Source organism: Stegostoma tigrinum, chromosome 6, assembly GCF_030684315.1.
Source record: "Stegostoma tigrinum isolate sSteTig4 chromosome 6, sSteTig4.hap1, whole genome shotgun sequence".
NCBI classification, from domain to species: Eukaryota; Metazoa; Chordata; class Chondrichthyes; order Orectolobiformes; family Stegostomatidae; genus Stegostoma; species Stegostoma tigrinum.
This window is the reverse complement of record NC_081359.1, coordinates 17,034,459-17,057,286: the sequence shown is the minus strand read 5'-3', so window position 1 is coordinate 17,057,286 and position 22,828 is coordinate 17,034,459. Positions and strand designations below refer to the sequence as shown.

At 40.4% G+C, this 22,828-nt stretch overlaps 1 long non-coding RNA gene across 1 annotated transcript in view; it reads right to left on the bottom strand.

The window, feature by feature from the left end:
• LOC125453289 (uncharacterized) overlaps positions 1-19,915 on the bottom strand; it is a 125,186-nt gene extending 105,271 nt beyond the window's left edge. The window contains exon 1 of the long non-coding RNA XR_009445817.1: positions 19,768-19,915. This is a non-coding gene — a long non-coding RNA (uncharacterized LOC125453289). The remainder of the gene's footprint in view (positions 1-19,767) is intronic.
• Between the last annotated feature and the right edge of the window lie 2,913 nt (positions 19,916-22,828).

Genomic DNA, 22,828 nt, shown 5'->3' with positions numbered 1-22,828 from the left:
GTAGTTTTATAGAATCGAACATTACTTGGCTTTCCAATAATCCTGTAACCTTGCCATAAATTGAACGTGAATTTCTGTGGGTTGTTAATTCTATGCGCCTGCTTGTGTAAGATGATTTTTTTTAACTTCAGAATCCTTGGAAATGTTGGAATACATTCACTGTTACTGGGTGAAGGAGAAATGGTCCTTTGTATCGATAAGGTCGAATTAAACCCAAAACCGATGCCAAGCGCACTTTCCGCTCACAAAGCTGATTGGGAACCTGCGTACGTTTCCCCCACTTCTGGCGCCAAAGATTTCAATGAAAATATAACGTGTGCTCCACTGACAACTCGAACAGTGAGAGCCTCATCAAACCTTACATCTTACTGTATTTCACTGTGTGGCTGTTTGCACTTCGACTACCCTTCTTCCAAAACAAAAACGAATGTTTCTACGTTGTTTGCTTCAATGGTGCTCGCTCAGACATTGGAAATACTGTTTACATAGTTAGCTCTCCTCAGATAGTGTTAATGTCACATGGAAAGTGGATAGAGAGATTCTGAGCGATCAGAATTCTATTAACCTCAGGCCAGAAAGAATTATGTTGACCACCCGTCGTGGATTATTTTCACTGTTAATAAAGCATTTACATTTGAGAACTGTGCTTGTACGAAGTATCAGCTGTTAGTTTTTTTTTAACGCCTGATCAGCTCTCTCATCTCTAACGGCCCCAAATTTCACTGGGCTCTGAATACAAGGAGCTTGCAAAAACAACCCCTTTGGAGAAACGTGTAATGTAATGAGCATCAAGTGCGAAGTCTCGCTGCCTTTGGTCTTCTTGCGCCACATGCAAACAAATAGCCCCAGTACCATATACCCATTTTGGTTCAGTGGATTTGTCCCTTACCCCAATCAGCTAACCTTAGAGTGACAGGGATTGGTCAGCAGGTGGAAGAATGAATTTTTGATACTCTGTGGGTTTCAATTCTTTGACGAGACCAATACTTGAACCAGTTTGAGGAAGGCTCCGTTATGCAGTTAAGATGACACATTTTACACGCACACGCAAACTCCCACTCGCAGAATCCAACATATGCTCATCCACGCTCTCACATTACTCACAGTTTCACACAGTCCAACATGCACACTAACGTTCACTCATACTCGGTCTCCCCCACACACAACATCCACTCTCAAACTTGCATATACACTGCAACACACACTCAAAAACGCCACTCACTCAGACTTACACACGCACATTCCAAAATAGACTCCACAACGTACCTTCCAACACACAAATGCACAAAATATATTGGTTTACCGGATGTGAGTTTGCTGACTGAGCTGGAAGGTTAGTTTTCAGACGTTTCATCACCATTCGAGGTAACATCATCAGTGAGCCTCCGATGAAGCTTCGTCGGAGGCTCACTGATGATGTTGCCTAGAATGGTGACGAAACGTCTGAAAACTAATCTTCCAGCTCAGCGAGCAAACTCACATCCTGAACCTCAACCTGAGCTACCAATATTGGTTTACCCATTACCTTTCACATGTTCATCAACTCTGCACCCACAGACCATACTCTCCCAATTTCACTGTCTCACGCTCATAGACTTGTGAGTGGTTCATTTTCAGCATTGAGAATAGAGGGCCAACTGTCCCTGTGTTGCCTTGGCTTTGGCCAGAGGGTTCTTTTTGAACCAGAACTTTACTTTCGGATTGCAGAGCAATTTTCACTATTTTTGACTCAGCAGTCTTATCGTGTTTCTGGGTTCAATGCTGATATGCAAGAGCATGTTAAACTGAACTATGCTATAATAAATTATTCCAGAACAATGTGGATTCGTCATAAATCAAAATTATTATGTGGTTTTACTGTGCAAACAAAGATGTTTCAGTCAATGGCTGGAAAATCACTGATTGATGCATCTCAGAGTCAAGAACATATACACAAAGTGATGACCTTTAGGAATCCTAGTGCATACCTGGCATTCAGCTCCAATCCTTGACTAATTGAATTGGGTAAATATCGATGGAGTGTTGTAGCATTCTAGATGCTCTTTCGTCTGCCCAAAACTTGTTCATCTTCCAGAGCAAAAAGTTGACCAAGACCAAGTGTTACAGACCGGCAGTTTCCAAGGCCCAGGACTACATGCTGAGGAATGCACAGAAGCTTGGAACAGCTGCCACCAAAGTACATTGGTGAAAGACCACCATCTGCCAAAGTTAAATGGGGATCTGTTCAGTTATCGGGTCCTCCTGATGCCTCAAATATATGTAAATGTAATGTTGTACAAGTAAGAAATGCCTTTGGTTTGTTTGCTAGATAGAGTCAAACTCCAATGTTTGGTTCTTTTTTCATATGCTACAATCCAGACCAAACTGCAATTCAGGGACTATGAATGTATATGAAGATATTTTATGAATAAAGTATGTTTTTGGAATCAATAAAATTGAAGCTCTCTGGAAATGTCCCAGCACTCTGACCGTCTCAATCTCACTCACATGTATGTTTACGTAAACTGGTGAAACTTTAGTAACTAAAATTAAACCTATTGGGAAGTGATGTTGGAAGTTGGATGTTGGGTACATATCGCTCAATTTCAGTCTCTGTTTCCTACACTTTTACATTCAGTCTTGAATGCTTTTTCTTCATACACTCACTTTATTATTAAACACTCCTGTTCTTTTACATTGACTGTTGACGCATTCTGTCAACCCTAAACTCTTTCACATATTTCCATCCCACACTGTCACGGATATTCTGTCTATTGTACTATCACCCTTTGATCTTTGCACAATCTTATACACACTTAGCTGGTCCTCACACACACTAACACTTTCACAAATAGTCTCGCACACATTTTCACTCTTGGGATAAAATCTTTAGCAGCCTGAACAACATTGGCTATGATGAGAAACCTGGGATGATTGCATGAGAAGTCCAGTGAGGCCTATCTCAAAATTGGAACAACTCGCTGCATTGTCCAACTAACTTCTGATCATTGAGATGAGATGCATGCTGGGCATGTTAATGGGAAATATTGCTTGTTATTTTCCTCATTAACACTGAATCTCCCTTACAGCTTCATATCGTACCACAGATTGTGAGAAAACTAGACATTGACAATTCCTGAAATGAAAGTCAGTGCAGATACCTGGCGACTCCAGCTTGATGATTACTTCTCTGGGCCACCACTTTGGACATCACAACAACATCTCAGGGCATGTTCCAGGGATCCAGACACAAACACACACCTCATTCACAGAATTTGCACAGACAGCTGCCTAGCCTCTCAGAAACTTCACGGCACCTCTCTGATCCTTTCTTGCAGGATACTTTTGACTTCAATGCTATACATTGGCTTACCTAAGACCCTAGCATTGAAAAACTACTGCAAGGACACCATGTGCACATGGACAGGCACCAAATTCACAAGGTAGATCAGGATGTATCTCAGCGCTGTTTCACTTACTCTCTTAACACTCTCAATTTGAGTTTACCTGGATGCTGGCCGAATCTCTGCCATGCCTTGTCTTGTCCCACATTTTGGCACTTTGCTCCCTCAGCCAGAGCTTCCAGGTTCACAGTATTCTGTCTTGCATTGTTGACTAGTGCAGGCAAAAAGTCAGGAAACTTGCCATGCTTTCAGCAGACCTCTGTCATATCAAGGGAAACAGCTATCAGTCAAGGGTCCAGACTCAGTCAAGCAAACGAAGTTTCTGATATCATTCCAGGGCCTTGGACAAGTGACAAGTCAGTCAGCTATTGTGATAGTGAGGGTCATGGCCTCTTTGTGAGGGTTAGGTAGCTAAACATTGGACACCCCACCAACTGTCTTGATTCTTATTGCCCCATTGTGGACGGTTTTCCTCTGGAATGAAACAAAAAGAGGAATTGACTGAGATGGAAGTTGGTGGCACAGCTACAGAAGGCGGGTGGTGGAGGAAAGCAACGGATGAGGAGTAAGTGCTGAGACAATGAAGGCTTGGTGATTTTGGGGTGTGTGAGAATGAGTGAGGGATGCAAAAATGAGAGTGGTAGAACATGAGCCTTATTGGGAGATGATTGCAGTAACAGAGATAAATTAAGTGTGAGCTAGCAGATGGAAGATGATGGTTTGTACCCTAGAGGAATGGAGAGGTCTTCCTAATCTGCTGCACATTCCTCCAGTTGGTGGAGGCTGCACTGATACAGTTAGGAACTCTGGCCCAGGCTGGCGGTGTCTGGTGTCATGGCCTTTGCTGCCAGTCCTGATGGATAAGGACATCCTTCTTTTGCATTGGCAACCCCGCAATCCAGTGCAGAAAGAGACCATTCAGCCCATCAAGTCTGTACCAACAAGCCCCAAAACGCATCTCACTCTGAACGACATTTGCCATGGCCAATCTACCTAACCTGCACATCTTTGGACAGTGGGAGGAAACCTGTGCATCCAATGGAACTCACACCGAAAAGGGAAGAACATTCAAACTCTCCACAGATGGTCACCTAGGGCTAGAATCAAACCTGGGTCCAATGCAGTGAGGCACGAGTGAGCCAACATGCTGCCTTTTAATTGATTTTTCTTCATTGATTCCCTGTTCCACTCAGTGCCATGGTGGTACCATTGTTCCCCCAACTCACTTGTGTACTTGGTCTTGTACACTTATTTTCAGATCACCTTGTGCTGTCCTCTAAAATAGAATATATTTTCACAGTATCACTCATATTTACACTCTATTCTCCATTACACATATTCACTCAAACATGCTCTTTTGCACATTCTCTAACACAGCATTCCCAACGTCAGCTGGGCAGAAGCTGCTTCTCTGTCTACCTTCCAGAGTGGATGTGTGACTGAGAAATGTTCAGGCTTGTGTCTTATAGATATATTCTCACATATATGCTCTCATACACCGTCCTTTTCTCTCATACAGTCTCTGTTACAGACATTAATACAGACACTGATAATCACGTACTGTCAGGCACACTTACAGGTATATATTCTCTGTCACACTTTCAGATAATCACAATTCACTCACTTTCTCATGCCCTCAGATTCTTTAACATGTACTCTGAGACTTCATTACTTTATTTGGATGCATCTTTTCTGGCATACACTCAGTGTCTCACATTCATATTTCGTTTTCACACTCTTCCTCTCACCTACATCCTCTCACATTCACGTTCTTGCCCATTTTCTCAAACACCCATGGTCTTTCACTTGCGCGTTTTTGTACTGTGTCTTACTTGTACTCTATCATGCACACTGCTAATATGCAACAACAACACTTTGCATTTATAATACGCCTTTATTACAATATCATGACCCAAGACACTTCACAGGAGATTTAAAAAGCCAAATTTGACACTGAACCACATCCAAAGATATTAGACCAGATGATCTAAGACTTGGTCAAAGACGTGCTGTTATCCTCTTGACATATAGAAAAAGGTTTCACCCTAACTCACTGCGTCAAAACATACGCTGTCAATTGCAACAGATTTTCTCTTTCTCCAATGTTACTCATTGGTTTCAATGTTGATAAAAATCAGAAGGATGTGTAAAGCCAATAGTGCATCCAACCTTGTTGTTTTCCTGACTGGTCAGATAACTTTGGCACAATTGATGAGATTTAAAACCAGCATTCTACCTGATCCTATGGGTGTCTTCCATGCTGCATTCTATAAAAGTTGTCCCCATACAGTTTTTTAACATTCAAAGAAATCAGTGATTAGTTTCCTTGTGCCAAATCCATCAATTCAAAAGCAAACAAACTTAAGTTATATGCCTGGTTGATGTCTAACGTTTGTTATATTTACATTTTGCCTTTTTCTGTCATGACTCTACTCACTTATGTATTTCGTTTAGTTAACCCTGTAATTTCTGAGCTGTCTCCCTTGACTCCACTGCTAGACTTGTTTGGTGCTTGATTGACCAACTTGTATTCTGTTTTCAGAATCCAAGTCATTAATTAACATGTATTATCAATAGTGGTGGTTCTGATGCTGGTCCCTTTCGTCACTGCATTCAAATTCACCACATCAAATCTCACCCAATACAACTCCTCTTATCAAGTTTTACCTCCATCAAGTTCCATGCTGCAAGAAGCACTGCAGCAACTCACCAAGCTAATTTCAAGAGCATTTCCTAGTTGTAAGATCTCTAACACCAAGAATATCATGCATAACAGGACTCGGAGAATACCATCACTTCAATGTTATACAACATCCTGATATGATACACGTTATGTTTTCTTCATTGCATGTGGATTCTAAAATTCCATATTTCACTCCCTCATGTGAAGCACAGTAAGTATAATAGGCAACTGTGGTTAAAGGAGAAGGTACATCACCATCTTTCCAGGATAATAAAAATAATTATGGTTTTGCTGCAATGATCAGCATCTTCAGATTTTATTTTAAAATGCTGTTTTCTACACTTTCAGCTATTTTCTTCTCCATTCCCAAGATTTAGGTCTCAATTTTTGGAAGTCTGTGAATAGGATATCATGAGATTTCCAACTATTCATGAGTCATCAATCCTTCAAACAAGTTTAGAAGTTTTCTTAGACAGGACTTTTTCATTATGAAACCAAGAGGGCTGCTGTTTACTCTGTTATTATTGAAAAAAATTATCGTCAGTTTTGCCCAATATCTTACACAGGAAAGGACATGTAAATTGCTGGCATTTTTTTTGCCATTCTTCTTGAATACGCATTCCAACTTGATCTTTTCCTTGTATCCAAAATGATTCTCTCATGATAGATTGTCAGTCCCTCACAATCTCCACTCCAATTTCCCTCAGCACTCTGTGCTGAAATCCATCTGCCCCTGAACATCTGTTTGTTTAGAACCTCTTTTATCCTCTCTTGGTTTCATTTCATTTTATTTGCACTGCCAGCATTGAATGACAGCATGCCATAATGTCTCACATGCACTGTCTTTTCATACAACTCTCAAACACACACATGTATACATTGAAACAAGTTCTGCGTAACACTCACTTTACACACTATCATGTATTTTTTCTTAGTTTTCTCAAAAGCACTTATAGATATGCACTAGAAAAAACCCTATGTTTTCAGTACAATTGAGCTTCAAATCACTGTTGGCCCTATCCCAACTTGAACCAAGTCTCAAAAGAAGATGCCTTATTGGGTGGATGTAAAAAAATGCCATGGCACATCTCAAAAGATTAATCAAAGTGAGCATTGGTTCTCTCAAAATGAATCTGGGGAAATAATCTTGAGAAACAAAGAAATTCAAGAATAAACAAAGCACATCCCAGAAATACTTATAAATCAAGGGCTGAAAGGAAACGAATTAAAACAATTGCAGGTCAAGGGCCTGAGAAAATTATTAGAACTGAACGCTGACATGTGGCCAGTCTCTGATGTGTATCATTCCAGGACCATAAAATAAATTTCTTTTGGATGGTAGACAGATATTTTCCAAAATTGCCTAGATTCTGGAAATATCCTTTCATATCGGAAAATGGTAAATGCAACTCCTCTATTCAAGTAAAGAGGGCAACTGATATATGAAACGACAGAGCAGTCAGCCTAACATTTGTCACAGGAGAATACTTGAATCTATTATGCTGGAGGTTAAAGCAGGGCACTGAGAAAATCATAATGTTATTGGGCAGAGTCAATATGGTTTTGTGAAAGACAGAAAAGTTGAAATTTCGGGCCAGGACCCTTCTTCAGAAAAAGGGCCTTTCTGAAGAAGGGCCCCAACCCAAAACCTCAACTTTCCTGCTCCTCTGGTGCTGCCTGGCTTGCTGTGTTCCTCCAGCTCCACACTGTGTTATCTCTGACTTCAGCATCGGCTGTGCTTGCTATCTCATTCAGAGTTGTGGCAACTGTTAAGAAAGGACACCCAGGCCCTTTCAACATAGACGCTTTAGATAATCTCTCATCACTTAAAAAATATTCTGCACCTGTGTTCCTCCTTCTGAAGTGAATAACTTCTCACTTAATTCAACTTATGTTCCACTTGCTGTGTTCCTGCCCACTCACTCAGTTGTCCAAACCCACTTGAAATGTCTTTGAATCATCCTCACATACAAGTATTCAGCTAGTTTCATATTATCTGTAAACTTAGAAATGTTATATTTGGTCCCCGCATCATTGGTATTGTTTAATAGCACCTGAAGCTTAACCACTGACCCTCATGGTATACCAGTAACCATAGCCTGCCATCTTGAAATTCTCCCGTTAATTCCTATATCAAAAATTATCACACAGAATAATGGTATAGGTTATAGCATGCCAGCATGTTTACAGGATTAATAAGGTAACAGAATGCAGAGGTAGTAAGACCTCAACTATTCACAATCTCTATTATTTAATTGGATAAAGATCCCAAGCGCATGGTTGACAATTTTGCAGACAGCACGAAGTGAGGCAGGGGAGAGTAACTTGTGATGAGAACATGAGTAGCCTGCAAAAAGATATATATGCATTAAATAAGTGGGCAAAAAAAGGCAGATAGAGTATAAAATGGTACACGTGAACCTGCCACTTTGGCAGGAATAATAGAAAAGCAGCGTATTGTTTAAATGGAGTGAGATTGCAGAACATTACACAGAGGGATCACAGAAAGCTGGTATACAGGTTCATCAAGAGAAATGGAATATAATAAGAGGGAAGTTTTGCTATAAGTGTTGACGAACTTCATCTGGAGCACTAGTTATGATTTTGGTGCCCTTAGTTGGAAAAGGGTTCAATTAAAACAGTACAGGCAGATTTCACTTGCTGAATTGATGAAATTATCTTATGAGAAAAAGTTGAACAACCCAGACCCGAGTCCACTCGAGCTCAGAAGAATGAGAAATGATTTTATTGAATCATATAAGATCCCAGAGGATTTGACAGAGTGGATATTGAAAGTTTGTTTCTCCTTATAGGAGAGATTAGAACTAAGGAATACTGTCTAAAAGTAAGGGTTTTCCTGGATAAGATGGAAATAGGGAGAAATTTGTTCTTCAGAGGGTCTTTAGCTTGTGGAATCCTCTTCTCCAGATAGCAACAGTGCCTGGGTCTGAATATTGTTAAAACTGAGTTAGATTGCTTCTTGACTGACAAGGGGCTCAGAATGACAGCAGGAATGTCGAGTTCCACTCATAAGTAGATCAGGCATGATCTTCTCAAATGATGGAATAGGCTACAGGACCCAATAGCCTATTCCTCTTCCTAATTCTTATGCTCCAAACAGAAATATTTTCTCTCTCTTAGTCTCACCCACATTTATAGTTCAACCAACTAAAACGGATGATCTGATCATTACCATATTGCTCTCTGTGGGATCTTTGCTGTGTGCTAATTGGCTGCTATATCTCCTGCATTAAATACACAAAATATATTTCATCCACAATAAGAAATGTTGGACTGTCCTGAGATTGCGAAAGGCACTATGCAAGAATAGGTTCTCTCTATAGTCCTTTTCAACTGCTGTCTGGCTCCTCTAACGCATCTTGAGGTGCTGACCCTTCATGTTAATTGAATACAATGGAGCAAATACACTGGCACTTAGTTGTAGTCAGAGAGCCATCGATCTATACAGCATGAAAACAGACCCTTTAGTCCAACTCATGCTGGCCAGATATCCTAAATTAAACTAGCCCCATTTGCCAGCATTTGGCCCACATCCCTCTAATACTTCCTATTCATGTACCCATCCAGATGCCATGGAAATGTTGTAATTGTACCAGCCTATAAGTTTTGAAGAATCAGCCCAGCATGATAGACCAAAAATCTTTTTCTGTGCTCTGTGCATTTCTGAGATAACTTTTCACAAGGTGTTTGGACATGAAACATAAATATTTGCAATATCTTTCGTACCATTAACGGGAAAGTAAATCTGGATAGGTGCTAGCATCTGTTTATTAGTTTGGTAATCATTTTAAAATTGTGCTCATTTTATTATCATTGCATACTCCAGATTATAGATACAATGAGTGGAAAATGAGCAACATCACTTCAGTTCTACACTTGTCCCATTTTCTCTCCACTCCTATGACATTTAGATTACATTAGATTCCCTACAGTGTGGAAACAGGCCCTTCGGCCCAACAAGTCCACACTGCTCCTTGGATCATCCCACCCAGACCCATCCCCCCGTAACCCACACACCCGTGAACACTATGGGTGATTCAGCATGGCCGATCCACCTAGCCCGCACATCTTTGGACATTTTAATTCTCTAAAGGTTCATATCATATTTACTGGTTACAGTAATAGATTTCAAGAAAGCCAAATTTGAGCATCTAATACTTTCTCATATATAGGTGTGTTTCCCCTGGAAATATTTTTGAAATTTCTGAAGAAAGGTCCAGGCCCGAAACATCAGCTTTGCTGCTCCTTTGATGTTGCCTGGCCTGCTGTCTTCATCCAGCTCCACACCTTAAGTCAGAAAAGCCACTGTTAAAGGACACTGGGCCAACGACTCAACTGCGAAAATCAATGCTACTACAATCATTTATCTTCATTCCTGCAATGTTTCACAATCTATTCACCATGAACAGACCAAAGACAGGTTTGCATATTCTCCTCTATTACATTTAGTTTTGACTCACCTCTCATTTCTAACCCGTGTGTCATGTTTTGTTAACTTTTCCCACAATTAGTACCTAATAAACTCACTCTTTCTTTAACTCAAGAAATCCTGGTTAAATTGCTTCCTTATCAATCATGAGTATATTTGAATTGGCAAGAGATATTCATGAGGGAAGGGATACTCTCTACAATAACATTGTTGAAACCAGCTGAGGGAAGGGGTTGAACAAGAAAAAGAGAACCAGTTCATCTTTCCTCAATTGGAAGAATAAATATTTGGGTGCACCCCTTCCATTGCTGTAAAGAAGTGGGGACCCTTTCCTGGGTGGAGTGCAATTCACTTTCAGTTCAGAATTTTTACAAGAGTTAAATTCTGCCAATTTGTTAAGACATTTCTTAATGCCAATTCTCAACCTTCTGTCAATCATGCCAAGAAAATCATAAGTATTTTCCAGGAAGCAATACTGAAGTTTCTGATATTGGTGATTCCACTCCACTTCATTTGAACCCAGTCAGGTTGTTGCTTAAGTGCATCTGAATAAAGAGGAGAAATAGAAATTCCTGCGTTTCTATGGCATATTCCCATATTATCAGAAAGTTTTGACCTGCCACATACAGTCCATTTGCTTCAGTAAAAAGAAAGCAATACCTCCATTTATACAGCACTTTTACCGCCACAACTCTCAAAGCACTTTACAAACAGTGAATTACTTTCTGAAGTGTAATCATTGTTGCAATTTGGGAAACAAGGAAACCAATTTGGACTGAGAAAAAATCTCACAAACAGCTGCGTGGCAAATTGACACTTGCAAACACCCCACTATGTCACTATCCATCCTGACTTGGAACTTTATTACTGTTCTTTCAGTGTCACTGGGTCAAAATTCATAAAACTCCTTCCTAACAGCCTGGCAGGTGCTCCTAAATCACAGGTACTGCATTACACCAATAAGGTTGCTCATTAATTTCTCAAGGGCAAATAGGAATGACTGAGTGCATGCATTTGATGGGAAAGGAATAATTTGTGCAAATCCCCGGTATAAAGTGTTGTGCTTGTGGACTTTGAGCACATTTATTTTCAAGTGGTGCAATGAAAGAGCAGCTTATTTAAGAACTGGCTGAAATAGGATCCTCATTAACTGGCCTGGACCTTTCTGCTGTCTAAGTGCCCAAATTAATGCACCTCACACTGATGTGTTGGGGCTGAATATCTCCAGCAGCTCACTGGAGGAAGCCAAGCATGAGAGCTCAGTTGGTTGGTTAGCTGGTTTACAATACAGCGTGATACCTATTGCAAGGGTTCAATTCCTATACTGACTGAGGTTACTATAAAAGGTTTCTTTCTCCTTGCCTTAGGTTAAGCTGCCTGTTGGTCATATCTCTCTAATGAGAAAGCAATCCTTAGTCTGTTACCACTGCTGTGAGTTTATCTTGTTTATCAAAGAAAAGCAGCTAATTGGTGACTATTTCTAGTCTTTCATGTAAAAGTAATGACTTTAGTTTGTGTTTAGCTCTCCAGCCTTTTCTCTCTCACTTTTTCTTCTAAAATGCTTGTCAAGTGTAATATTATACCACTGTATTTTAAAAAAGAGAAAATACAAAAAAGTGTTCGGAGTTAGATTTTCCATGTGTAAAGAGCAGGAATATTCAAGTGATTTAATTAGTAACTTAAATAATACAGTATATAGCAGATAGAATGGTGATGTGTTGCAGCTGCTGGACATTAAGATGATCCACAGTGAACATATCTGTATTATGTGTTTTGCAGTTTAAGCAACTTTGGATCTACATTGAAAAGGTGCAGTCTGAGCTGAACCACATTAGGGAGGCTGAAATTTACCTGGACACTTTGGTTCATGTGGTAGTCCCACACCTTAGATTAGGTAATTCAAATTTGGTCTGTGACTGAGGATAGGAGGGTGTGATTGTTGATGAGGCAGATATGGATTGATTGATTGATTAATTTATTTATTCTCATGTGTACTGAAGTACAGTGAAAATTTGTGTTTATGATCCGTACAGGGAGATCATTGCAAGCAAGGATGTACAGATCAAAAAGAATTAGATAGAGGCAAACAAGTAACATTCCACATGGTGTGCACTAGGTGAGATCAATGTTGGCAAGGTCAGCATTATTTGAGGCTCGAGAGTCCATTCATCTGTCTAACAGCTGGGAAGAATCTATTCCTGAACCTGCTGATATGTGTGCTCAGGCTTCTGTATCTTCTGTGTGATGGAAGAGGTCGCAGGAGATCATTACCAGGGTGTGATGGGTCTTTGATGATATTGGCAGTCTTTCTGCAGAAGTGAGCTATGGAAATGGAGTCTATGGCTGGAAGATTGGCTTCCGTGATGGTCTAGGCTGGGCACACAAACTTCTGTAGTTTCTTATGGCCCTGGGCAGAGCAGTTACCATACCAGGCCATTATGCACCTGGACATATGTTTTCAATAGTGCATCTGTAAACGTTGGCGTGGGTCCTTATGGAGATGCCATATTTCCTGAGCCACCTGAGGAAGAAGAGGCATTTTTGTGCTTTCTTAACTGTCACATCCATATAGGAATTCCAGGACACATTGTTGGTTATCGTCACTCAAAGGAACTTGATGTTCTCCACCCTCTCAACCTCTGTTCCATTGATGATGGGGGTGTGTTCTCCTCCTTTCTTTCTGCTGTCAATGATCAGTTCTTTAGTTTTGCCAAAGGTGAAAGAGAGAGAGAGGTTGTTCTCATTGCACCACATCACCAAGTCCTCTATGTCCCTTCCGGATTTTGACGTTGTTAGATAAACATCCCACTGGGGTGGTGTCGTTAGCGAACTTGTAGATGCCACTCATTTAGAATTTTCAGTGGGGGTACAGCGAGTATAGTAGGGGGCTGAGGACACATCCCTGGGGGTCTCTTGTGTTGAATGTTATTGTGGAGGAGGTACAGAAACCTATCCTCACTGGTTGTGGTCTGTGGGTCAGAAAGTGGGGGATCCGGTTGCAGAGGGTGGAGCTGAGATCAAGGTTGTGGAGTTTTAAGATCAGTTTGGAGGCAATAATGGTGTTGAAGGTGATGGTGATGATATGAGGACTCTGGGGGCAACTCTCAAGGAGATTCACTTCCTATAATTGTCCAAGAGTGATGAGGTTCTTGCAAGATGTGTGATGAGAGATGGAAACTGCAGGGAGGATGAGAGAACTGATCTTGACACCATAAGGTACAAGGAGACATTCAAGTATGGATACGAAACAGGAATGTATTGGTTAGGGACGGTATAATTAGGGGAATGGATAATGTTCATTGCAGCAGCATTGCCTGCCTGTTTATAGACACCTTGTCAAGGCTGAGGAGTGACTTTAAGTGGAAAGAAAGGGATCCAGTTGTCAATGTCCATTTTAGTACTTATAACATTAATAGGACTGGAAAGGAAATTCTGCAAAAAAATTTTTAACAGTTAGATGCTAAACTAAAAACAGAACCTCCCAGGTAAAAATCTTGGAATTACTACTTGACCCATGGAGAAGTTGGAGCAAAATAAATAAAGTCAAGGAGGTTAATACAATGTTTAAAGATTTGTGTGGGAGGAATGGGTTTCAGTTCATGGGGCACTTGTACAAGTATTGAGGTAGAAGGGAACAGTTTCAGTCAGACAGGCTTCACTTCTACCATGTCGTGACCAGGTTCCCATCAACTCCAATAAATTTAGTTGTTAAGAGTGCTTTGAGCTAAATAGAGGGGAGGAAGATTCAGCAAGGAGGGATACTTAGGCAAATAAAGCAAAAGATATGGCAGCATTGCAGAGCAATTATTTTGGTTTTAATACGCAGAGTAGAACAGAAAAGGGAGGAACAGAATGGAAAAGTGTAAACAACAGCAACAAACGGGGTCAAAGTGGGTTAAAAAGGAAAACAGCATAATTAATGACATTTTAGTTAAATGCATGTGGCATTTGGAACAAAATAAATGAACTCTGGTGCAAGTAGAGATTAACTAGAAACATCTAATGGCAGTTATGAAGAAATGGTTGCTAGGAGAACTAAATATTCAGGAGTACGTGAGTTTTCAAAAGGACAGGAATGGAAGAATAGTAAGGTAGATTTGATAACACAAGATGGAATATGTCGGGTAACAAGTAATTATTTAAGATCAAATGAAGTAGAATCCACATGGATGGACATAAGAATTAACAAGGTGAAGAATTCACGGGTAAGTGTAGCCTAGGGGCCCAGTAACAATATCTGACAGACAATATAGCTAGTGATAATGAGGCCATGCCAAAAATTCAGTACATTAATCATGGGCAACTTTAATCTTCATGTAGATTGGGAAAATCAAATTGGTAAAGGTAGACATGAGGAAGAATTCATAGAATGCATTCAGGGTAGTTTCTTGAAACAATACATTGTGGATCCAATAATGATTGTATCTGGTAATGTGTGATTGAGCTGGGTTTAATAAATGACCTTAGAGTAAAAGATTCTCTGTGGGGCAGTGACCATAAAATGGTGGAGTTGGCATTCAGCTTGAGAGTGAGAAACTTGGGTCAGCAACAATTGTGTTAAATTTAAATAAGGTAATTATATAGGGGTGAGAGCAGTGCTCGCTGTAATGGTTTAGGAAAGAAGTTTAGCAGAAAAGATGCTTGAGGAACAATGACATATGTTTAGGAAAATAGTTCTTGACTCACAGTAAATATATATCCCAGTGAGGAAGAAGGACTCTAGGAAGATGATAAACTGACTATGGTTAACCAAGGAAATCAAGGATAGTATCAAACTGAAACGAAATACACAATGTAGCCATACAATGTAGCAATACTTATTGGTAATTCTGAAGATTGCAGAAGTTTTAAAAGCCAAAAAAAATGACCAAAAACCGAATAGAGGGAGAAAATAAGCCATGATGAAAAACTAGCAAGTAGTATAAAAATGGACAATAAGTTACATATTATAAATTTTCAGGATGACAATCAGAAATAAGTGGAGTAGCACAGGATTACTGCACAAGGCGCATTATTTACAACATGTATTACTGTCTTGGATAAGGGAAGTGAATGTACTATTTCATAGTTAGTGGATGACACAAAAATTAGTGGACAGGCAAGTGGTGAGAATGACACAAAGGGTCTTGCAAAGGGTTAAGTGAAACTTGGCAGATTGGAAATAATATGGGAAAATGTGAGGTTATGCACTTTGGCAGAAAGCTTAGAAGAGCTGAATATTATTTAACTGGGGTAAAACTGCAGAAAGCTGTATCACAGAGGGATTTGGTTGTCCTCATGCATGAATCACAAAAGGTAGCATCCGAGTTCTGTGGGTAACAGGGGAGACAAGTGCACAGTTTGCCTTTATTTCAAAGAGAATGGAGTATAAAATTGTGAGGTCTTGATAAAACTGTTCAAGCCACTCATCAGAGTGCAGCTTCAGTAGTGGGAACAGGTTTAGACTTTTACCAAAGGAAAGCTATACAGGCAATGCATGCAATCCAGGAAAGGTTTACAAGGTTAATTTTAGGAATGGAGAGATTTTCATATGATGAAAAGTTGAACAAGTTGGGTTTGTACTCATTAGAGTTTAGATTTGTAAAGGGATGTGACAGGACGGATGTGAAAATGTTGTTTCCCCTTCTGGAAGAGTTTAGGACCACAGGGCTTAATCTTAGCACAAAGGGAGCAAATCACTGCAGATGCTGGAATCTGTACTGAAAATAACAAATGCTGGAGATCATAGTGGGTCAGACAGAATCCACGGAGAGAGAACAAGCTAATGTTTTGAGTCTAGATAACTCTTCATCAAAGTGTAAGGGATTACCCAATTAAGACTCGGATGTGGAGGGACTTCTTTTCTTTCAGAGGGCAGTCAATGCAACATTCTTTACTGCAGAGGGTTATTGAGGCTAAGTTTTCAAGCCTGCGATAGACAGATTTTAATTGATAGGAGAATCAAGGATTATAGGGAAAAGGCAGAAAAATGGAGTTGAGAATTACCAGGTCAGCATTGAATGGCAGAGCAGACTCAATTGGCTCTGACCCACATCTGCTGCCATATGTTACTGTCTTAATAATGTTGGTCCAGCCAGCAATGCCTACTCTGTGCAAAAATCTTAAAGATGTGCTAATGACCGGATAATCTATTTTCTTTTATTGTGATGGCAATTGATAAACTTATATTATCCAGGGCACCTAATCATCTTCACAGCAAAGACATGGATCTTTCATATCCATTCAAGCAGGGAACTAGGACCTTATTTTTATTTTTAAAAACGAACTGACAGAACTATCTCATCTGGTACTGTATTGGTGTGTCAGTGTTGACTTTTGTTCCTGAGGTTATTCCAGACACTTGAACCCAAAATCCTTCATGATTCAGAGGCAAATGTATTATCAATTGAGAACATAACTAGATTATTTCTGAAGAAATGGATATCTAAAAGAAGTGATGTTTGTCTCAAGAAGGTACTTTTATTTCATTCATTGCACCTCAGTGAAATGCAAACCAGTGCAAAGAACACATCAGTTTCAGTCCAAAATAACCAGAGAACTTAATTTTTAATGGTGAATCACTTTTTTTTTTCTGTGCAGTGCAGAGGATATATTCAATTGATTCCTTCTCAAATTCTAGTTCTCTGCTCTGTATAAGTTAAATATGCTGTCAAAAGCCCAGGAATTTTATACCAGAATATGAAGACATTTTTAAACTATGGACAGCTTTAGATGAGACATTTGATTAAATTCTAAAAGGGCTTGACAGAATAGATGCTGAAAGGCTGTTTCTCCTCAGGCCAGAGAAGGTAGAACCTGTGTCATATTCTGAGGATAGGGGCTTGGCTATTTAAGAGAGTAATTTCTTCATTCAGAAGATTGTGAATCTTCAGCGTTATCTACCCCTGAGAGTAATGGATGCTCAGTCATTTAGTCTGTTCAAGGTTGCAATTGATAGATACTAGGCTCTCTGGGAATCAAGGAAATGGCATTGGATGAGACTATGAAGTTGAAGTAAAAGTTCAGCTAATGAATAACAGAACAGGTTTCAGGGACTGTGTGGCTTCCTCCAATCCCTTTTTCTTTATGCTTTAACTCTAGTAAATCCTTTCAATATCCAGACATAAATATTTTTCAGTTGAGGAAACATCTGAAGAATGTTCTTTTCTAATCAATTTGGAAACCCTATGATGAGCTTTCTCTCTGTCACTGTTTGTTAGATTTGTAATTCAAATTCGGCAGCTTCCTGGTTCATATGAGTTTTGTGCCAGATTACTTCATTCATTCACCTATTGGAGAATCTTTTGCTTCTTTCTCTGATCTTTTATTGCTGTTTCTTGTCTATGTGGTTATTTGTTGGTTTTTTTTTAATTACCCAATTTGCTATTCCCACCTAACACACTTGCCAATTTTCCGCTGCATTTTCCTGCTCTGAGGTTATGACGTTTTATAAAGTACCATTTGTGGGAGCAATTATCTCCCACTGCCATAATTAAAGAATCCATATTCAATATCAGGTCTTAGCAGCTTACTCCTCAACAGGTTGCATCACAGTCAAGGGTGACTGTCCTCAGCCACTTGAATTTTTAATTAAACAATGACTGTAAGGTTGGAGGGACTGGGGAGGGGGTGTTCAAGCCTGAATGTTAATTCTAACGATTGCTACAATAGCTGACAGCAGTTACTCGACCTCCATTTGACTCCCTCATGATAAACTCTAGGGAGGTCTGGTGGAACAGTGGGTCGTCTCCCTGCCTCTGAGACTAAAGCTTCGGGTTGTTGTCAAACTCTGGGGCCTGGTGGTCAGTAGTGGTCCGTTCATAACAGGACCAAACAGGTTGATTCCCAACTTGTAAAGCCTGCCAAGAATCGCCAGTGGGAAGCGACGGGTGTTAGGTCTGAGGCTTGGTCAGTCACGTGATGGAAAGAAAATTGGAGGCTGTGTCATTTCTCCCCAACTGGGTGGATGGCTGGGCTTAAAGCACTGATTGGTGCCAACAGTAGATGGTTCGATTCCTATTCTGGCAGAGTTGGATTCAGGACCTGCCTCACCCACTTTAGCAGTTTGGGTCAAACATGCCTTCGGGTGCAGAAGGGAAAAAGAAAGGTAACCTCGCGGTGTGACAGAGAATCTATGCAGTTTCTGCATTCGGGTAGAATGGTGAGGTTACCAGTATCACTCACTGTCAAACACAAAGAATGGAATCCTGTGTATAAACCCGTTGATGCACCCGATCTCATGAGTTTCTCCGTGGGCGTGTTGGTTTAAAATTGCTTTACTTCGATCCATTCTGAAACTTGACCTTCCAAAATATCAGGCTGTTGCAACTTGGCATCTCTCCCACTCAGAAGACGATCTTCATAATTTTTCTACCATTTCCACTCACCCTCCAGTCCACCTCTCTTCATCCCCAAACGCACAAACAATCCGTCTCCTGCATTTGCCCACACTCCACTATTCTGGCTTTGTAGCTTCTTGGTCTGCCCCAGCCGCCTGTATCATTACTTCATGTCCCTGTCACTCTCATACACTTTCTACCTTTCCTAATCTGCTTGTGCCTAGCAAAATAATAACAGACCAAGTGAAGTAAATATACTTACTGCATTGTACAAGAAAACCCACGCACAACCATGTTTTGAATGATCCACAGGTAACAAAGAACTTCAATGAAGACAAATATTGTCGCGTTCAGTTTGTTTGTTTTGTTCTGACTCAGTGCTACATTAAGACATAAGATTACACTTTTATTGTTTCGCTCAAATAATACCACGAGTCAATAGAAAACAAAACTGTTTGTGGTACCCAACAAATCCAGCTGAATTGAAGCTCCTCGGTGCTAATTACAAATAAATTATGATGTGCTCACTAAGTAATTGATGTAATGAAGTTCCTATGAAACTATTAAAAACGGGTAAGGGTCAGCAAAGAGACGCCCCAGAGCGCACATTGTCGAATGTTTAACTCCAACAATCTCTTCGAAAAGACATCAGTGCTAATGGGTGAAGTCACAGCTGCCCGAACCTGACTTCTGGGAGGAAAATCAATCGCTCTCCAAACTTACCGCAATTCAACCGGCCCTAATCCAACAGGACACCGGCCTCTTTCCCCCTTGAAATGAAAACTTCTCGAAGAAGAGCACATAATGTACCAGACACTGCACTTTCAACAATTCCACCATCTGTGACAAAGCCCCTGATCCGGCACTTAACCACACACTACCAATATCTCATCTGTTTAGAATACAAAAGGAGCTAGAGATTCGTGTACTTACACTGTGCCAGGTCCCCTTAATTCTGCAACTTCTGAGGGAGAAATCTTCATCTTTCAAATTAAAACTTGGCTCCTAAGTACAGCTGTATCGGTTTCTCAGAATAACACGCTGCCAGCTTTTCTCTCTCTCTCTCACACACACACACACACTCTCTCCACCTATTCAAGAAATGTAAGCACTGCGGCCAGGTAGGGTGCTTGGCAGATTTTGGCACCATGCCCAGACTATGAATGTGTGTCCATTAGCAAGAAGTATTTCCAACCCTGAAAAGCTCACACTTGAATCAGCAAGGAGAATAGAGCCGAGGACCATATTTGAGTCTTCAACAACAACAAAAAAAATCTCCCAAACCTACTGTAAAACTAACGCGGCCCTTGGACTAATCCGAAGTTAGATGGAAAGTTTGACACAATTTTCGTTAACTAATGATAATGTGGATCGTTTTCAAGCGACAAAGAGGTGGCTGAAGACGTTGCTGTTTTTTTAAAAGAAGTTACAGAAACCTCTTATTAAAAATGATCCGAGCTGAACGCTACAAAAGTCTGATTCCGAAAACGGAACCCTTGAATTGTACTGCATCTTGTTTACGTCTTTGTTGATGGCTAACCTGTCTGAGGCTTTCCATTCGTACAATGCTGTTGTCCGAAGCCTTTCCTTTCGTGCCAACTTCAAAAGACTGATCTGCAGATCTCAGTCAGCTGCTGTGTGTTACGAAGATCGTTTAAATGTGAAAGTGGGGTGGGGGGAATATTTTCTGCACGCTCATATTACTCATTTCAGGGCGATTTAACTTTTGTCTCTTCTCAATCCCCCGTCTGCACAATCTGTTCTGTTTTAAACTATTCACAGCGTTTGACTGCCGCCTGTGAAACAGGACTTTGCACACAAACCCTCCATGTAACTAAATGTGTTTAGGTGGAAGTGAAGTGTTCGGGGGGCTGGAAATTCCGTCCGCCATCTTTCCAAGGAACTGCATAATTATTCCGTCTCAATCACCTTTCCATATGAACAACAGGGAGGCTGTGCAGTACTGGTACCTTTGTTCTTTGGGGCGAAATGCGGAATGATTTAGTGTCCTTGTTAAACCCAGCCCAGTTACAAAACCACGTGGACCTTTCACCTTGAATAAACAGCCCTTTTATCCAGGACAGGGCTTTGCCCACTTTCCACGAGCTTTCCCTTCACTGCTCTCGCAGGTAATATTTTAGAACTCGTGCAAAACAAACATTGAACTTTTCCACACACGCACACAAAGCTCATTTCCCAGCAAAATACTAATTTCAATCAAATCCTCACGCTTTCAAGCCCTAAACGCTGAGGTATTTGCGAATGGCTGTGTAAATTCATCCAAATGGTTTAGGCTGCAAGATCCTGGCAATTAAACGAAAACATTCAGGTTAATTTCCTGAGTTGAGGGTGAGTTGCTGATTTCGCCTTCTATCGCTGAGGCCTAGGAGTTTCCAAGGGCGTGCTCGGTTTCTGACCGCGGTTTATTTCCTTTACAAGACTTTTAAAGACGAGGTCAGATTTTACCAATAAATCATCCAGATTAAAGGCAGTTACTGAGCGCACTCTTGCCTCAATATTGAAGCGAGCAAGTAGAGATTTTATGACAAGTTGTCTGTCATTTTTCCGACGAGCGGTAGGTATATTTTTCTCTCTCCCTGCGGGCAAGACAATTGTTGCAGGGCTTCGAGCAATTAGCAGGATGTTTCCAGAGGTGATCAGGACAGACCTGTCTCTAAACAAGTACAAGCAGGATTGCATTTAGTTTTTTGTTTGTTTTGCATAACACCTATTCTTTGTAACTTTCGTCTGTCATTTGCAACGTTGCAAACGTGCAATTTAATTGAGAATCCACAGTGCATAAAAGACTCAATTCGCCCAACTTTATACAACATGCGTTCGACAGAATGGACTAAACAGGGCTTCAGCTTTCTGGTAAACATGAAGAAGTGAAGTCTTTGATTGGAAGCTTAAAGAATGTTACAATCACCATGGGTTCACTATGAACCAAAAAGTTGCTGTCACTGGACATATTGGTCACCCCGCATCTGCAGTAAACGCACAAATTAAAGGTTCAGTTATACACACCAAAGACACATTAGAATGAAATGCAGCTGTGTCGGTCTTTCACCATGTAAATCAATGTTTTAGGGAGAGACTCCTGGATCAGTTGCGGGGCATGGTCTCAAGCTGCTTGCCCTTCTATCTCCAGTAGTGCAGGAAGTGTACTTTTACTAAACTAAATGTGTGTGTGCAAAGCAGGCTGGTTGGACTAACGATGTCGTTTGACAAGTGTGGTGAGGAAATAGACAAAGCTGAGATCGAGCTGAATCGTAAGCAACCTTAATTAACACCAGCTTAAATAGTCGGACAGGCCAGTGCAGAAAAAAAGTCAAAGAAAGACTTTCAGGCTGAGTGCCCCTTGACAAGCTCTTTTTTTCCTAGTGTCATTCAATATTTAATGCACTCTGCTTGTAACGCTGCTACTGATGCTCGGTTCTCAGCAAGTGCATTAGTTTTCACGGTAGCCAGACTAAAAGACAGCTCCTCCGAGGAGAGGATCCAAAATATGCTAAGTGCAATACTATGTAATATATATGTGTAAGCTATAGTCTATCTTCAGAATCTATTAGACGCTATCAGTTTGGAAACAACTTCAATTAAAAAAAGAACGTCTGTACTAAATGTGGCGCGTTTAGGGGATCCCTGTTATGAACAAGAAAAGCTCAGCTGTGGACAGCTGGTCATTGTAAATCAAAAATGCATTTAGATTAAAATGAAACAAGCAAGAAAATATGGGACCATAATCACAACGGACTGTATCTAAAGTCTGCCCTTAGAACACAATTACTTCCGATTATTTTATTGCTGCTATGAAGTCTCGGATGAAATACAATTATTTCAAAGTAAATAATTGCTTGCACGAGGAGAAGCTTAAAAGAAGTGTTTACAACTTTCCAGGTCCACTCTTTTCACTACTTGACTCTGAAGTCGCCCTGTTTATCTCGTGCATCTGTTATGAATAAATTTGGGTAAAACAGGATGTGGTTTGTAC